Here is a 14534-nt window from a genome sequence, read left to right as displayed (position 1 = left end):
GGTGTTTCCAGGAGAATTGGAAAAGTGGAGAGAGGAAGCAAGAAGTTTGCAGAAAGGAACCGAGAAGCTAAGCTTCTCAGAATGAAAGCCAAGCTCTCTGTGGATTACCCATAATAAGAGCTCAAGGACTTTTGAGAATCTGGTAAAATCTCCATTTTCAATTGTTTGTATATTGGTTGCAATGTAATCCACCTCCCAGAGACCCCAGGAAATGATGGCTAATCACACAGCCTTGGGTCACTGATAGTTGGCCCAAGAAGGATCCGACTGTTACCTCGTTGTGAAAGGCATTGGAAAACAGTTGCAACATATTTGCAGTGACGAGATAATCCACAACTAAATCAATTCAATGGTAGCAGAAACCTAAAGCCAAGAGACCAAAGAAATGCAAACAATTGCCCCACAGATGTAGAGAAATGTCAAAAGATGGGATACCCCCACATATATCTCTGCTACCAGTAATGAAAATATTATTAACTTCTCATTTAAATGCATTTTCAGCCTTCCAGACATTGATAACACAAGTGGTATATAAACAATAAATGTGAAAGTAAGCCTATCCTACGCAACATGTTGTTGACTCCATCTAATTGTGAGGGTTTTGGGGGTTGTTCAAGGTTCTTTTGTTTGGCGAGTTTCAAATATATCCTGAATTGCATAAAAATACATCTATGATCTCAGTTAATGCTCATGAGAGGTGTATATCATAGGTATCTATATCTCCATTTGACCAATGAGAAAATTAGTTTTAAAAGTTTAGTAACATATTCAAGAGTCTAGAGTCAGGGATTGAACTCATGCCTACCTGGCTGTAAGGCCTATGGGTATCCTGTGTTGTTTGTTTGTTTGAAATAAAATAAGATCAAAAGAAAGGAGGTGTGTCATTTTGGAGAAAAAAACAAGGAAGTCTCCCTTACCCTCCACTGGAACCAATTTCTGAGGCTGAGGAGAAGTTGGTCAGCAGGAGGCCTTTGAACTGTCTTATGGAGAAAACTATGAACCCCACTGGGCTCAAAGATAAAGAAGAGAACTCAGAGTCTTTCCTATAACATACAGGGTACCCCAAACAAATTGGGGTAACCCTAATAATGCAGGATGAGAAGGAAGTTTGAATTGTGGTTAAGATCACATTGAGGCACACAGTAAAAGCCTGGGTTCAGATCTCACTGCCATATACATTTCCCTGTGCCTCTGTTTTCTCATCTGAAAAATGGGTATTGTAATGTCTACATCCCACAGGGCTTGTGTGGATTCAAAGAGATAAAGCAGCTACGTTAGTTGACATATTCATTCCAAATAAAACTGGCGATGAAGATTATGATGTACAATATCACCACTCCATCTGACATAAAGAAAAGTACCCTGGATCCTAGTGTTTGGATTTTTCTTTCTTTTAATTAAAATTCCTCCTGGTGTGTTGAATCAGGAGTTTTTATAGGGTGGTAACAAAGTCTTTCCAGTTAGACCTTAATCTCAGTATGTTTGGTGATGGTTAAAGGCAAGAATATCTAATATAGACAAACTGAATTCCTCAGTTCCTAAGTAATGATGGCAAAAAGCTCAGGTTACCATTGGTTATTCTAATCACATTTATTGGTTTCAAATGTCCAGCAGTTTGAAGAACAATGTACTCTAAATATTGTAGCCCCCAAAGGACCAAGGATATAGGAAGAAATATTTCCTGAGTGAGTAATCCTGCTTTTGAGAGTTTTTCTCTGCTAACCTAGGAAAATCATAGCAAAACCCAAGTTAGTTCATATAAAATAAGTACATGAAAATCCCTATATAGGTCAGTAAGAAGAAAAATGACACCTATTCCCTATTTCACTGACAAAAACACCTCAAAAAAAAAAAAACACAAGTAGACACACTGCTGGCTTCTACGTGTGTTTAACTAATTGGAAAAACACTGAATTTTGAACAGATCCCTCTGTCTGCCAAAGGCCACGTTTTGCCACCCAGGAATATCGCTGCTAACGTGAGTTCAAGCAATGCAGTCAGAGCCTTCTCAGTGCCTTGCAGAAGAGACACAGAACACAGGGGTGATGCGGTCTCTCCCTGACTGATGGACTCCAATTTAGCCACTACATCCCCAAAGGGTTAACCACAGTGACATGCTAAAGGGGAAACAAGTACTTAGGAAATAATCAATTTTCACTGCTGTATGGTACTTCTAAAAGGTTGCTACAGTAATAAAATTAGGATGCCACTTTGTTATTGCAGTTAAAGTAATTTTATTTACTTTTTCAGTCAAAACATACACACAGGGCAGTGAGAGCAATCAGCTGCGCACTTGTTAACTCACTGATTAAATATGTTGTCACCTAATGCTGGACTAATTAAGGGAATTGAAGCTGTTTGTGCATTAGCCAACATGGTATTAACGTTGTTAACTGAAGTTTTTGAGCTCGCTTCCTCCTTTCTCTGCTATAGTTTTAAAAATATATATTCAGAACATTTCATCCCAAAGCAGCAGAATACACATTCTTCTCGAGTGCACCTGGAACATTCTCCAGAATGTTCACATACTGGGTCACAAATCAGCCCTCCACAAGTACAAAAAGATCAAGATCATACTGTGCATATTTTTCAGACCACAACGCTATGAAGCTTGACATCAACCACAAGAAAAAATTTGGGAAGACAGTGACTACTGAGAGATGAAAAAAAATCCCACTTTTCTTTTTCATTAGCAATTCCATCCAGAGTTACCAAAACCTATTAGAGTGATCTTTGGATCTTTGGGGTATATGGCTGATAATAAGCTATTCACCTCTCTCACTGTTTCATAGTAGAAGAAGCTGGAGATAAGAAGCACTAGAGAACTACAGAAGCCAAAAATCTAAAATTAATTTGTATAAGTCATCATTATTTTCCCCTACAGAATGCCTCTGTGTGTGAGTGGATGTCTGAATTTCAATAGAAGTAAGCCTATGAATGGGCTTAAGGAAAAGCATGAAGCAGCTGACCCTATGGAATCAACCTAAGTCTTGAGACTTCTGGGACTCCACCCCCCTGACTTGTCCTTTAGGATACCTGACCGTCTCCTGGCCAATGGCATTTCCACTGTCTATGTCCTTATTTTGAGAAACCCCCAACCCTGACACCCCAATACATGAAAGTAGATTTGTCTATTTTTAAAAGCAGAAGGATATCAGTGGGTTGTTTTCCCCAAAATATTAGCTCTGAAATATTTATTCTTGCTTTGCTCATTCCTTATGCTAGTGGCAAAGCAGCTTCAGGACTTCAGGGATCCAAAAGGGAAAACTCTTGAAGTGCTTCAAAGGAAAAGGAGGAAAGAAAGAAAGATCTAGAACAAAAGTTGAACTACTGTGCTGTACCAAGCCTGATTCACCAAGGTTACTTTCCCAAATAAGAAAATATCAGTACTCTGTATTTGTATGATGCTTTTAACTTTTTCAAAGCACTTTTACCTATATTATTCTGTGGAAACCAGGAGCTGACTTTTATAAATGGAAAGGACGTACATTAAGCAATCCTAGGGTGCTTCTAGAAGTTCCAAGCCAAAAAAAAAAAAACAAAAACAAAAAACCCTATCAGGTTTAATGAAAGGAAAAGTGCCCAGAGGAGAATCAAACCAGGGCTAATCAACCAGCATGTGGGTTATCAACAGAAGACAAAGGCTGTCCATTTAAATGGCTGAGAATTCAACAGTTTAAGTAATGTAATAGCAATTCTAAGCAGGACTAAATGTACAGGGATCAGCTGGACCCACTTTTAGCCAAGATTGATTGATTCCACTTTCATAACACCAGCCAGAAACAAGTAAACAAAGGTTTTTCAACTCCAACTGGTTATATTGACTTGAAACTCATTGTCTGTATCTTACCAGATTTTGAAAGTTATGAACTCAGGAGATAGACAATCTGGGACCACATTGGGGAGGGGGAGGATTTTAAAACACACAAAAATAGGCTCCATACACAGCATAAAATAATATGTGGAAAACAAAATTAGTACAGGTAGTGAGCAACATGCCCTTTATATTAGGTTCATTTTTTAAGAATGGCAAGTCTGTGATTTAGAAAAGAAATAGCTTGGGCAAGTCACTGGACAAGGTTTTTCTCTAAGATCCCTTGCAGCATTAATAGATCATAATTCAGTAAAGAACATCCTGAAAACATGGTTTATCAGCAGGTTTATCACCATCTAGAGCAGCATGTAGTTGTTTTCTTTGTCATTTATTAACAGAAAATAGAATGGCCGGTGAAAGAAAGAAAAGAAAGAAAGAAAGAAAGAAAGAAAGAAAGAAAGAAAGAAAGAAAGAAAGAAAGAAAGAAAGAAAGAAAGAAAGGAGGGTAGGAGGGAAGGAGGAAGGAAGGAAGGAAGGGAGAGAGGGAGGAAGAAAGGGTGTAAGGAAAGGAGAAAGAAAGGAAGGAAAGAAAGAAGGAAAGAAAGAAAGGGAGAGAGAAACTTCATAGGGACCATCAAATCCATTTATATACATTGTTTGGATATAAACTTTCTCAGAATTTTCCATGAGCTTCCAGACACAGTCCCAATACACTCTGGTGGCTGGCCCTTGTTAGCTGCCAACTTAATCCATCAACTGCTTTAACTGAAAGCCCTGGAGAGCTGAGGCAGCCAAAGGTATTGGACTCTCCCAGCACAGCTGAGGAGACATCCCCTCAATAGCTATGGAGCCATGGCCCAGGATTGCTTTTTCACTAAAAGGATGTAATTGCTAATGTAGTTATTGACTTGATGGATCTCTCCCAGCTTAGCTTATTTCATTAGGGCTCTTTCCTCAGCCATTTTAGGATGAAATTTCCTAGGTATCTTACTACAAAGATGTCTGTCTTCCTTTTCTCCATTTTTTCAACATGTTATTACAATTGATTCATGTTTTTTAAGGGCTCATGATGTACTCAATGAAATGTAATACATGGTTGTAATCCCTTAGCAGTTTATATTCTAAATGTGCCCCCCTGCTGAATTAAAGAATAAAAACATAACTAAAAAAAAAAAACAAACCAAAAAAACACAAACAAAACCCCAGCCTCCATATTTAAGATCCGTAAGATGCCTACAAAAAGCTTTGCTGCTTCCATGAGTCAGTTATTTTAGGCCACTTATTGTTCATTGATCCTCTTAAACAGTTGCCTGATCATTTCATTGTTCATCAAAATATAGGCAACATGACCAAAGAAACAGTTGTGGTCAAAAGCTTTGGATTTTCCTATTGTAGGGCATGAGTTTTTGAAGTCATTTCTCGGTTGCAGATCAGAAGACCGAACGCCTTATTCCTCATCTGTTAGCCAAAGAAAGATCCCAGTGATAAGCGTCCAAAAGCAGCTCATAAATCCAAGTCTGATACTCGCTTCCACAGCCTAGGAAGGTTGGTTAATTCAGAGATGGCAGATTGCTTTGATCCAAATCTGAGGAATGAAACGATTCATTATAACTTTAAAGATAGTATTTCTTGGTAGGGGCAAAGAACTGAAATAAAACAGAACACACTCAATGTACAAACGAAATGACTTCGAAATACACGTTTTCACGATTGAATCACGTAGCCCACCTACATCTGAAGGCAAGTGTGAGTGGCGTTAACGCCAGACTTCTCACCCTGGCCCTTGCCACATTGTAATTAAAGTGGTGTCAGCCTTCCACTATAAACCAGTGGTATGATTTTCAGGGGTTTATGACTCAGCCATAAAAATTCACTCTAGGCTGAAAACTAGCACAAGGCAATGAAACTTGAGAACACAATTTTTGTAGAGAAAATTTTTTCAGCTCTTAAGGTTATAGAAACTGTTTTTTTTTTTTTTTAGTTTTTGTTCTCACATAATGAAAATAAATCTGCTTTATATATACATATTTTCTATGGGTTTATTAAATTTCAATAATCTATAATGTTTAAAGCTCTAAAATATTTATTTTTATGCTCTTCTTACCCCTGAATAAAAATTTCTGATGCAAGCAAGCCTTGGGACTTTACAGAATGTAAGTCAGAGGAAAGAATAGAAAGGCATCAGATCTAGATGCTCTTATCTATGCAGGCTCCCTGGTGATGCTTGTTTTCTTATTTCCTTCTGCACATTATTGATATATTAAGACCAATTTATTCTTTGGGTTTCTTAAAAATTCTTTTTTTTAATAAGTAACACTCCTAGTAAGACAGTAATATCTATCTGAGTTGGAAATAGAAGGAAATTCTACTGTTCTTATAAACTGTCGTTAGAAAAATCTATGGTAAGGAGGTTAATTGTGATTGATGCCTCAAAGGACATTAATTTAAACAGTGGTTTTGGGGGGTACCTGGGTGGCTCAGTCTGTTAAGCGTCTGATTTTAGCTCAGGTTATGATCTCAAAGTTTATAGGTTCGAGCCCCATGTTGGGCTCTGTGCTGACAGCTCAGAGCCTGGAGCCTGCTTCAGATTCTGTGTCTCCCTTTCTCTCTGCCTCTCCCCCACTAGCAAGCACTCGGGAGCTCTCTGTCTCTCTCTCTCAAAAATAAATAAAATTAAAAAAAAAAACAGTTGTCTTGGCTGTTCTGGATGGTAAAAATGAAAAACGATCTCCCTTTGGAAGGAAAGAGTCCATCCTAAAGCAAGGGAATCAGAAGGATGGATGTATTTTTCAGATATAGAAATTACAAACCTATTGTTACAGCAGTTTCTTTAAATAAAGCCATTATAAAGTCTCTAATTATTAGATGGCATTTGCTTTACATAAGCTCTCACTTTAAGAAGATCTTAAAATGTATGAAGATCCATTTAGAAATTTTAAAATGTCTCCCTTGAAATTGCAAACAAATATGATTAACAACAAAAAAGAAAAATTCTTTATGTATGTTGGTTTCTCTATTCCTGTAAACACTGTAAACAAGGAAATCCAGTCCTAAATCTATTCTCTGATGAACTGTACATCTTTCCATACTAAGCATGCTACTTTAAATCCATTGATTTAAATAAAGCAACCTGAAAGATGAAGGATGTATTATGGAAATCTTTTGGAGAAAAATTAAAAGATGAGCAAACTGGAAGAAATGAAATATGTTACCATTTAATCAGCTTCTATTACATATCAGGAAATTTACTAGCCATTTGGCATTTACATGTTACATTTGTCTACATAACAAAGCCAAAAGAATTCCAGTTGAAGCAGATGCTTTCTCTAAGGGGTTAAGATCTGGTGAAAGCACTAGATCAGAGCAAAATTCAACATTGTCATTGAAGAATGCTTTTGTATACTTTTGTATTACATAATGTATGCACCAAGTCCACAGGCAGAAGGCATACACTGTCCTTGGAAAGTACATGGGAAAAATTAACCCCTGTTCCAAATCCATCAAGCCATAGGCTTGCCGTGACTTACACTCTCCAGATAGTATGAGGGCAATGAAGGAGAGTGCTCTGACATTCTGGCTCCCTTCGCAAAAGCCTTGTCTCCAAATGGCGGAGTTCCATCCTGACTCATTTTTTAAAAGTTGAGCCTCCTCTCCCAGGAAAAGGATAGAATACCCCAAGGGATCAGAAGAATAACTAGAGGAAACAGAAAGAACTTTCGCTAGTATGCAGCAGGCAAGAAAAATGTTTCCAATGACCCAATTTAAAAGACTATAACCTTGTAGGGCACAGAGAAGACACAACAGCCTGCAGGACAAGTAAAAGTTCCTTGATCAGAGGTGAAACAATTCAGTTTGACATCACTCTGACTTTGAGGCCAAGACCACCAACAGAGCGCTCTTGGCAAGCTGCACTTAGAATCGTTGCTCAAAGGACAGGGTGGACTGGAATCTGGAGTGTGCAAACATTGCTGATTGGCCACTGGGATTTTCAGCCACATCAGCACACGCAGGAAGGAACACTGTCAACCTGTCCTTCTCTAAATGCAACGGACAGAGATGGAAAACGAACATAGCTTTAAAAAATAGGGACAGATCCTTCTGAGCAGCGTTTGAATACTAAAACCATTTTTCTCCCAGGTGGGACTCGGGCTTTTCTCTGCTGTTGCTGTTCTTTGTTTTGTTTGTTTGTCTGTTGTGTGTGTGTTTTTTTAATATGCTCCCATCAATTTTCCAAATGAGAGCTCAAACTTTACACTTTCCCTCTAATAGTATTTTTCTAAAACAAAAAGGTATTTGTTCAAAGGCTATATTTAAAGCACTTTCTGCCTCCATTTCAATCTGAAACTTTGGACAAAGCAGGATTGAGTTTATAGACATAGCCTCCTTACATACCAAATTTTCTCAACATCTCTGAACGTCTATAACGTTTTCAAGTAAACTATTTGTGAGATCATTATGCACAAATAGATCAAAAATACTTTGATGTCTTTTAAGGTCTTTTTAGTCACAAATCAATTTAGATTTTGGCTCATGGTTTATATTTTGATATTTGGTAATTAGGGCAGTTCTCGATTTGTAGATAAGTTCTGAACAGATCTTTTACTTTTAATGAATACCAGCAAGGAGAAATTATCATTTCATTGTTTGTTCCTGAATCTGTTCAGTTCTCCTCAACTGCAAAATCTGCCCAAACTCCTAAAATGTTGACTCACCCAACTTTCCCTCAGTCTAATTCCTCCTCACCATTTATGTCCACAACGTCTTGGAAGCAGGAAAGGAAAAGTGTGAAGTTTTGAGCACGATGCTTCTCTCTGCCCTCCGTGATACAGACAATGTCCATCATCTGTGCTGAGCCGCGAACTTGCATGCTTCCTCTTTCCTACCATGGATCACACAGCCCCACAACTCATTGCTCTGGACCCCTCGCGTGGGATTGCCCATCTGAGTTTCCATGTCTTGTTTTCTCCTTTTATAAAAAAGGTTATTTTCTGTAAGCTGTCACCTTGGCAAAGACAAGATCAAATAAATCACCACCTGGCTAGCCCTCAACCTTTAGGTCCCTAACTAAATTCCATTCCAGGAATCTTTCCTAAAATTTCAGATTATATGAGCTCTTACTAACATGTGCTTAAAAGACCTTGTCCTTTGCAGGACTCACCCCAACGCTGACCATGTAAATATTTATGCAATTATTTATGTAATGTCTGTCTTTCCTACCATCCTGTAAGCTGCCTGAAAAAGGGAAGTTGGTCTGTCTTGTTTCCTGCTGTGCCTTCAGCACCGAACACAGTGCCTGGAATAGTAGGCCCTCACGAAATACCACTGCTCTCTGGTCATTGGTCACTGGTGATTTCATGTATTATTCTTCACATGGAGTATTTGTTCTTTAAAGGAAGGGAAGGGAAGCATGTTATTGGCTTCGTCATGCGCCAGCACTACGATAAGATCAAGCCTTACCTCATTGGTCCTCTCAATAACACTCTGAGGAATGGATTTTTCTCATGCCAGCTCCTTATTCAAAGTCACATAGCTAGGTTAGGGCTTAAAACCCAAACCTGGCTGACTCCTAAGTATTTTCACTACCATCTTACTTCTTTTGTTCCTAGAGAAAATAATCACCATGACCAAATGCAAGACATTCCTTTCTGACTTTTGTTTTGCATTACAGAGATGATCATTGATGTTATTTATGGGCTTTTAAGTGGTGTTTCATGGCATACGCTCCCACCTCCTAAAATCCTTTGTCTATACAACAGCCGGAGTAATCGTCTTAAAATATAAATCAAGCCTGCCACTCTCCTGCCTTGAATCTCCCAGGTTTTTTAATGTACCTAGAATGAAGTTCAAATTCCAGTGGCCAACAAGGCCCTCTTGATCTGGCCTCTGTCTACTTCTCAGACCCCAGCTCCTACCACAATCCCTTCTGATCACTATGCCTCAGGCCTGCTCATGCTCTTAATTCTCCTAGGCTATGCCAAGCTCATTCTTTTTGGAAATTCTGCTGTCCTTGCTCTTATATATGTAACTGCATCCTTCTTGCTGGTCAGGTCTCAACTCAACTTCTACTTCTTCTGACTCCCAGTCAGAAACAGCCCTCCTACCTCGATCCCTGTCATTCACACTGTACTATCCTGACATGTTTTCTCAGCTAACCAAATCAGATCTTCACCTAGCTAATTCTTACCACCCAGATCTCACTGTCTTGGAGAACCATTCCTAAAACTACAGAGAGGGGAGGTCCTCCAAGTGAAGATTTTGTAAAATCATTCTTTTTCATGGAATTTTGAGTGTAGGAAATAGGTTCAAAATAGCTGAAGTAATTATTTTAAGTAATTAAGTATTATTATTTATTATATATAAAATATAATATATAATTTATGCTTCTCATAACTAGGAGTATAATTATTTCAAGTATTTCATATTTAAGGTAATAATTATTTTAAATAATTATTTTAAAACTTTAAGTAATTTGAAGTATGATAAGTATTACAAAAGAGAAATCACAAAATTGAGAAATTACAAAAGAGAACTCTGGGAACATGAGAATAGGAAGACACCTAGTCTAGTCTGGATAGAGGAAAGGTCAAGAAAAGCCTTCCAATTAAGGGATGACTATGTTGAGACCTGAAATATGAGTGCAAGTCACTCAGACATGAGGTAGAAAGTGAAATGGGATAGTGAGGGAACAATGTGAGAATATTCCAGGTGTCCATAAAACACATGAGATCCTACCTCTACCCCAGACATCCACTCATTCTCTGTTCCATTGTCCTGTTCTCTTCATAGGACTGACAACCATCTGAAAATACATTATTTTCTTTGTTTATGGCCTGTCCCTCTAAACCATTAAGAGAAAAATTTCATGAAAGCAGGACTTGGTCTGTCTTGCATACCACCATACTTGAGTGCTTAAAACAGCGGATATCATTTTAGGAAGTGATTGATTACTGCCTTCTAAATGAATGTGTGAAGGTCTTGAAGCAAAAAAGACAAAAGCAGAGCACTACAAGGGAGGCACTATGTCTGTGACATAAGATGGAAAGAGATAATGGCATCAGGTAGTTTGGGATTACAGACAAACGAGTAAGCAGAGAGCAGAACCAGTTAAGGACATTGGGCTTTACCCAAAAGTAATGAAAAGACTTAAATTTTAAGCAGCTGTGTTATATGATCAAATATGTGATTTTCAAACTGCTCTAGCTAAGGTATAGAGAATGGATAGAAGAGCAAAACTCAAAGAGCAGCCAGTACTGGAAAAAGTTACAGTTGTTCACATGAGAAATGACAGTCTCTTGGACCAGGGTGGAGGCCATGACAATAGAGAAAAGCAATTGAATTTAAAAAGTATTTGAGTAATAGAATTGAATTGATGTAATAGATAATTGGATGTAGCAAATGAAGAGGGAGAAGACCGCATTGATTCCTAGCCTTGAGTCGTAGATGAATGACAGAGCCACTGCCTAAGGAGGAAAATCACTGGAGACTGAGCACATTTGGTACACAGGGTGAGAGTTCAATGACTCAGGGTTGTAGGGGCTTCTGAGACTTTCTAGTTGAAAAGTCTAGTAGGAAAATGGATGAACATACATACCTCAGGCTAAAAGTAAACACATTCAGGAGTGGTCTGTATTATTGCTGGGTAGTTGGTTGGATTTGTGGTCACTGCATATTGATAAGGGTCTGGAGTGAAATGGTCTGAATTGGAATCTTAGGTCACCACCACTTTTGTTGAATTGTCTTGGCCAAGTTACTTATTTCCTGCAAACTTCAGTTTTTTCATCTGCAAAATAAATTTAAAAAAGGATCCACCTCATTGGATTATTTTGAAAGTGAAATGAGATAAAAGAAGTCATGTGCATAAAAGATAGCCTCATATAGAGTGAGCTCTTAATAAGTGTTAACAATTCTTAGCCATTATTAGCCCTTTGGCATTCATAGATTTTTGTTAAATATTACAGAGATAATGTAAAGCCAACAGAATCTCACAGGTTAAATTTTTATAGACTTCAACCAAATATAAATCACGTAATTCAAATCTTCAATGATTGTGATACCTAAATTTTTCTTTACAGGCTGATGTCTTTACTTGTAACAGCATGTACTGGACCATTTTTGATACATCCTATTCTATATTTATTCCATTCATCAGATTATACTCTTGTCATCTTTAGTAATTAGTTACTGGAATATGAATATGCATTTCTTTAGTAAGGAATTAAAGCTACATGTCCTAAATTCCTGTCACAATTCTTTTCCTGATCAATCAATAAAAAAAGCATTCAAAATAATATTATGCTTCCCCGAGGTATACACTGAAATCTGCCACTGAATAAGTGATTCTCTTTTTGGCTGTCATAGATAATATATATCTAAAAGGATAAGTAATTTTATCAACTGTCATTATCTTGCTCCTTTCTTTCATCAAAAAGACACTATGGAAAGGAGCAAAATGCTAAGTGTAGTAAAGATCGGGCTAGAAGTGTGTGTATGGATGTGTACCCGCATCCATATTCTCATATACATACCTGTGTACATATGGATAGAGTAATTTCAAAAGGAATGTGAATGATAAAAATGGAATCGTTTTTTTTTTTTCAGAATCGTTTTTAAAAGGTAATGAATCTCTGCCCTGGAAGGGACCCTAAAAGCCACACCGTTCAGCGTCCCATCATGCAAATGTAGTCTGAAGTCCCAAAGAGGGGATACGTTACTTGAGATCATGCAATGATGCACGGCGGGGTCACGGTAGGATGCTGGTCTCCCAGCCCAGGCTTCTCCACTACACTGTGATTGACCTACTTCCTATGACATTTTATTTAAAATTGATTCTGATGGAATCATAAATATGCTTTTGTGTTCAGCCTTCCGTGTCTCTACTATAGTAGGTAAACAGACTCAACATAAAGTGAAACTGATTATCTATATCTTCTTTATTTAACCATATATTATAGTGCTAAACAATAAATAACCCAAGGTACACAATTAAAAGATTCATACAGCGAGTCATTGTCTACCAAAGATTTGAAAATAAGGTTGACATCTGTTACAAAGAAGGATTAATTAGGTATTACTTTAAATGATGAGTTCTGGCTCCATTTCCCATGAGAACAGTTGGTAAATGTACTGTTCTAATTAGGGATTTGGATCAAAATATCATTTTATTCTAATCATGAAGCCTATTAAGATTTTTATTAATACTATCAGTTTTACTAACTATGTACATCATACATGTTTATATGTCAAGTACAAATACTTCTGGTAAAAAAAAAAGCAGCATAACATAAATGGTATAAATGGTTATTAACTTAGGGCTGAACTGCTATGTTATAATTCCCTTTCATCATAACATACTTTCTTCATCATATGTTATTAAGGATATTATGCTCCTAAAATCTTGTAAGATCCTGTAAAATGAGTGACCGACAAAGCAAGGCTATATACCAAGAGGTTTAAATCATGGGCTTGTTTGCTGTGTGGAGGACTAGTTCCTCCCAAAGTATTTTCCAGAGAAAGCACAAGCACAGTCCTCTCATCTATGGTCTTCCCGCTGCAGCCAAATGCAGTCACGTGACTCGCCCTGGCTCCCACAAGGCAGCATTCAGAAGGGCAGAGCAGATAATAGAGAGAACACAGAAATCTGAATGTGGAGTCCTGAGTTTCACTCCTGCCTTTACTACTTATTAGCTCTGTCACTTCAGGCTGGTGACTCAAGCCCCTAAACTCTTCCTATCTTCGTCTGATGATAACACCATTTCTCAGGGATTATTGTAAGAATCACATATGGCAATTTATAGGTATGCCATACAGTGTTGCGCATGTATTCAATAATTATCTAGTACCTCTTCTAGAATCTGTGAACAGCTCTTATCCATTTTCCAACAGTGAACTAAGCCACCAGTAGGTGAGAGGAAGGCTGGGAGAAGTTAAAATAGAAGCATATGTATGTGTATAAATAAATATTAAAGTGCTTGCTGATTTCCACTGATAACATGCTTATTTTTTAATGAATGTATGATTATTTATTCATGGAAAAGAATTATCTTAATCTTACTTAGAGCAACCACAGAAAGTTACCTCTCTGTTTAAATTTTTCATTGTAATGAGCAGGAAGGTAAAACACCAAATCTCACCATGAAATAATAGACATTGGGAAATGCTAGTAACATGAGGAGGCCCGCTCTGTTGTACGTCCATCCTCACAACCTCCACTGCCTGCTGTCACCTCAGAGGACAAGGAGGTAATGGTCGTGGAGATAGAGGTCGGTCGGGGCTCAATGGGAGAGGGTATCTGCTGGATGGGTTTTCATAGACAGAATGGAGGGAGCCTCGCAGGAGGGCAATTAGACAGTGCAACTTAAAAATCTATTGAATATACTTCTTAAGGGAGAGTAGATTGGAGCATGGAAATAGCAAAAATGTTTAAAAATCTGTTCTAACGGATATCCATATTTAGACTCACATTTTTAAATTTCTTAAAGCTAATTTGTAACATCTTTCCCCTAGTAGGCCAAGTAAACATTTGTGATATCCAGTGACAAGAAGTTTCTGGAAGCAGCCCTTTCAGAAATGTGATCTAAGTGAAAGTGTCTTTCCCAAAGTCATTGTCCACTTCTCCTCTGAGCCTGTGGCTGTTCTTAATGGCCACCATGCCCTCAGTCTCAGGACTAAGTTAAATTTTTGCATGAAGACCAACTCAGAGTAATTGTTTTTAAGGCTATTC

General features: G+C 37.8%; 1 long non-coding RNA gene across 1 annotated transcript; it reads right to left on the bottom strand.

Annotated features, from left to right (window-relative positions):
• Positions 1–5021: 5021 nt before the first annotated feature.
• LOC115300149 lies at positions 5022–11587 on the bottom strand. Its single transcript, XR_003912518.1, has 3 exons — positions 11406–11587; positions 8558–8816; positions 5022–5399 (listed from the first exon to the last, which is right to left on the bottom strand). It is a non-coding gene; the product is annotated as an uncharacterized LOC115300149 (long non-coding RNA).
• Positions 11588–14534: the final 2947 nt, after the last annotated feature.

This window comes from Suricata suricatta, chromosome 8 (assembly GCF_006229205.1).
Source record: "Suricata suricatta isolate VVHF042 chromosome 8, meerkat_22Aug2017_6uvM2_HiC, whole genome shotgun sequence".
In the NCBI taxonomy this organism is placed as follows: domain Eukaryota; kingdom Metazoa; phylum Chordata; class Mammalia; order Carnivora; family Herpestidae; genus Suricata; species Suricata suricatta.
Note: the sequence above shows the minus strand (reverse complement) of the source record. Positions and strands in the feature narration are given on the sequence as shown.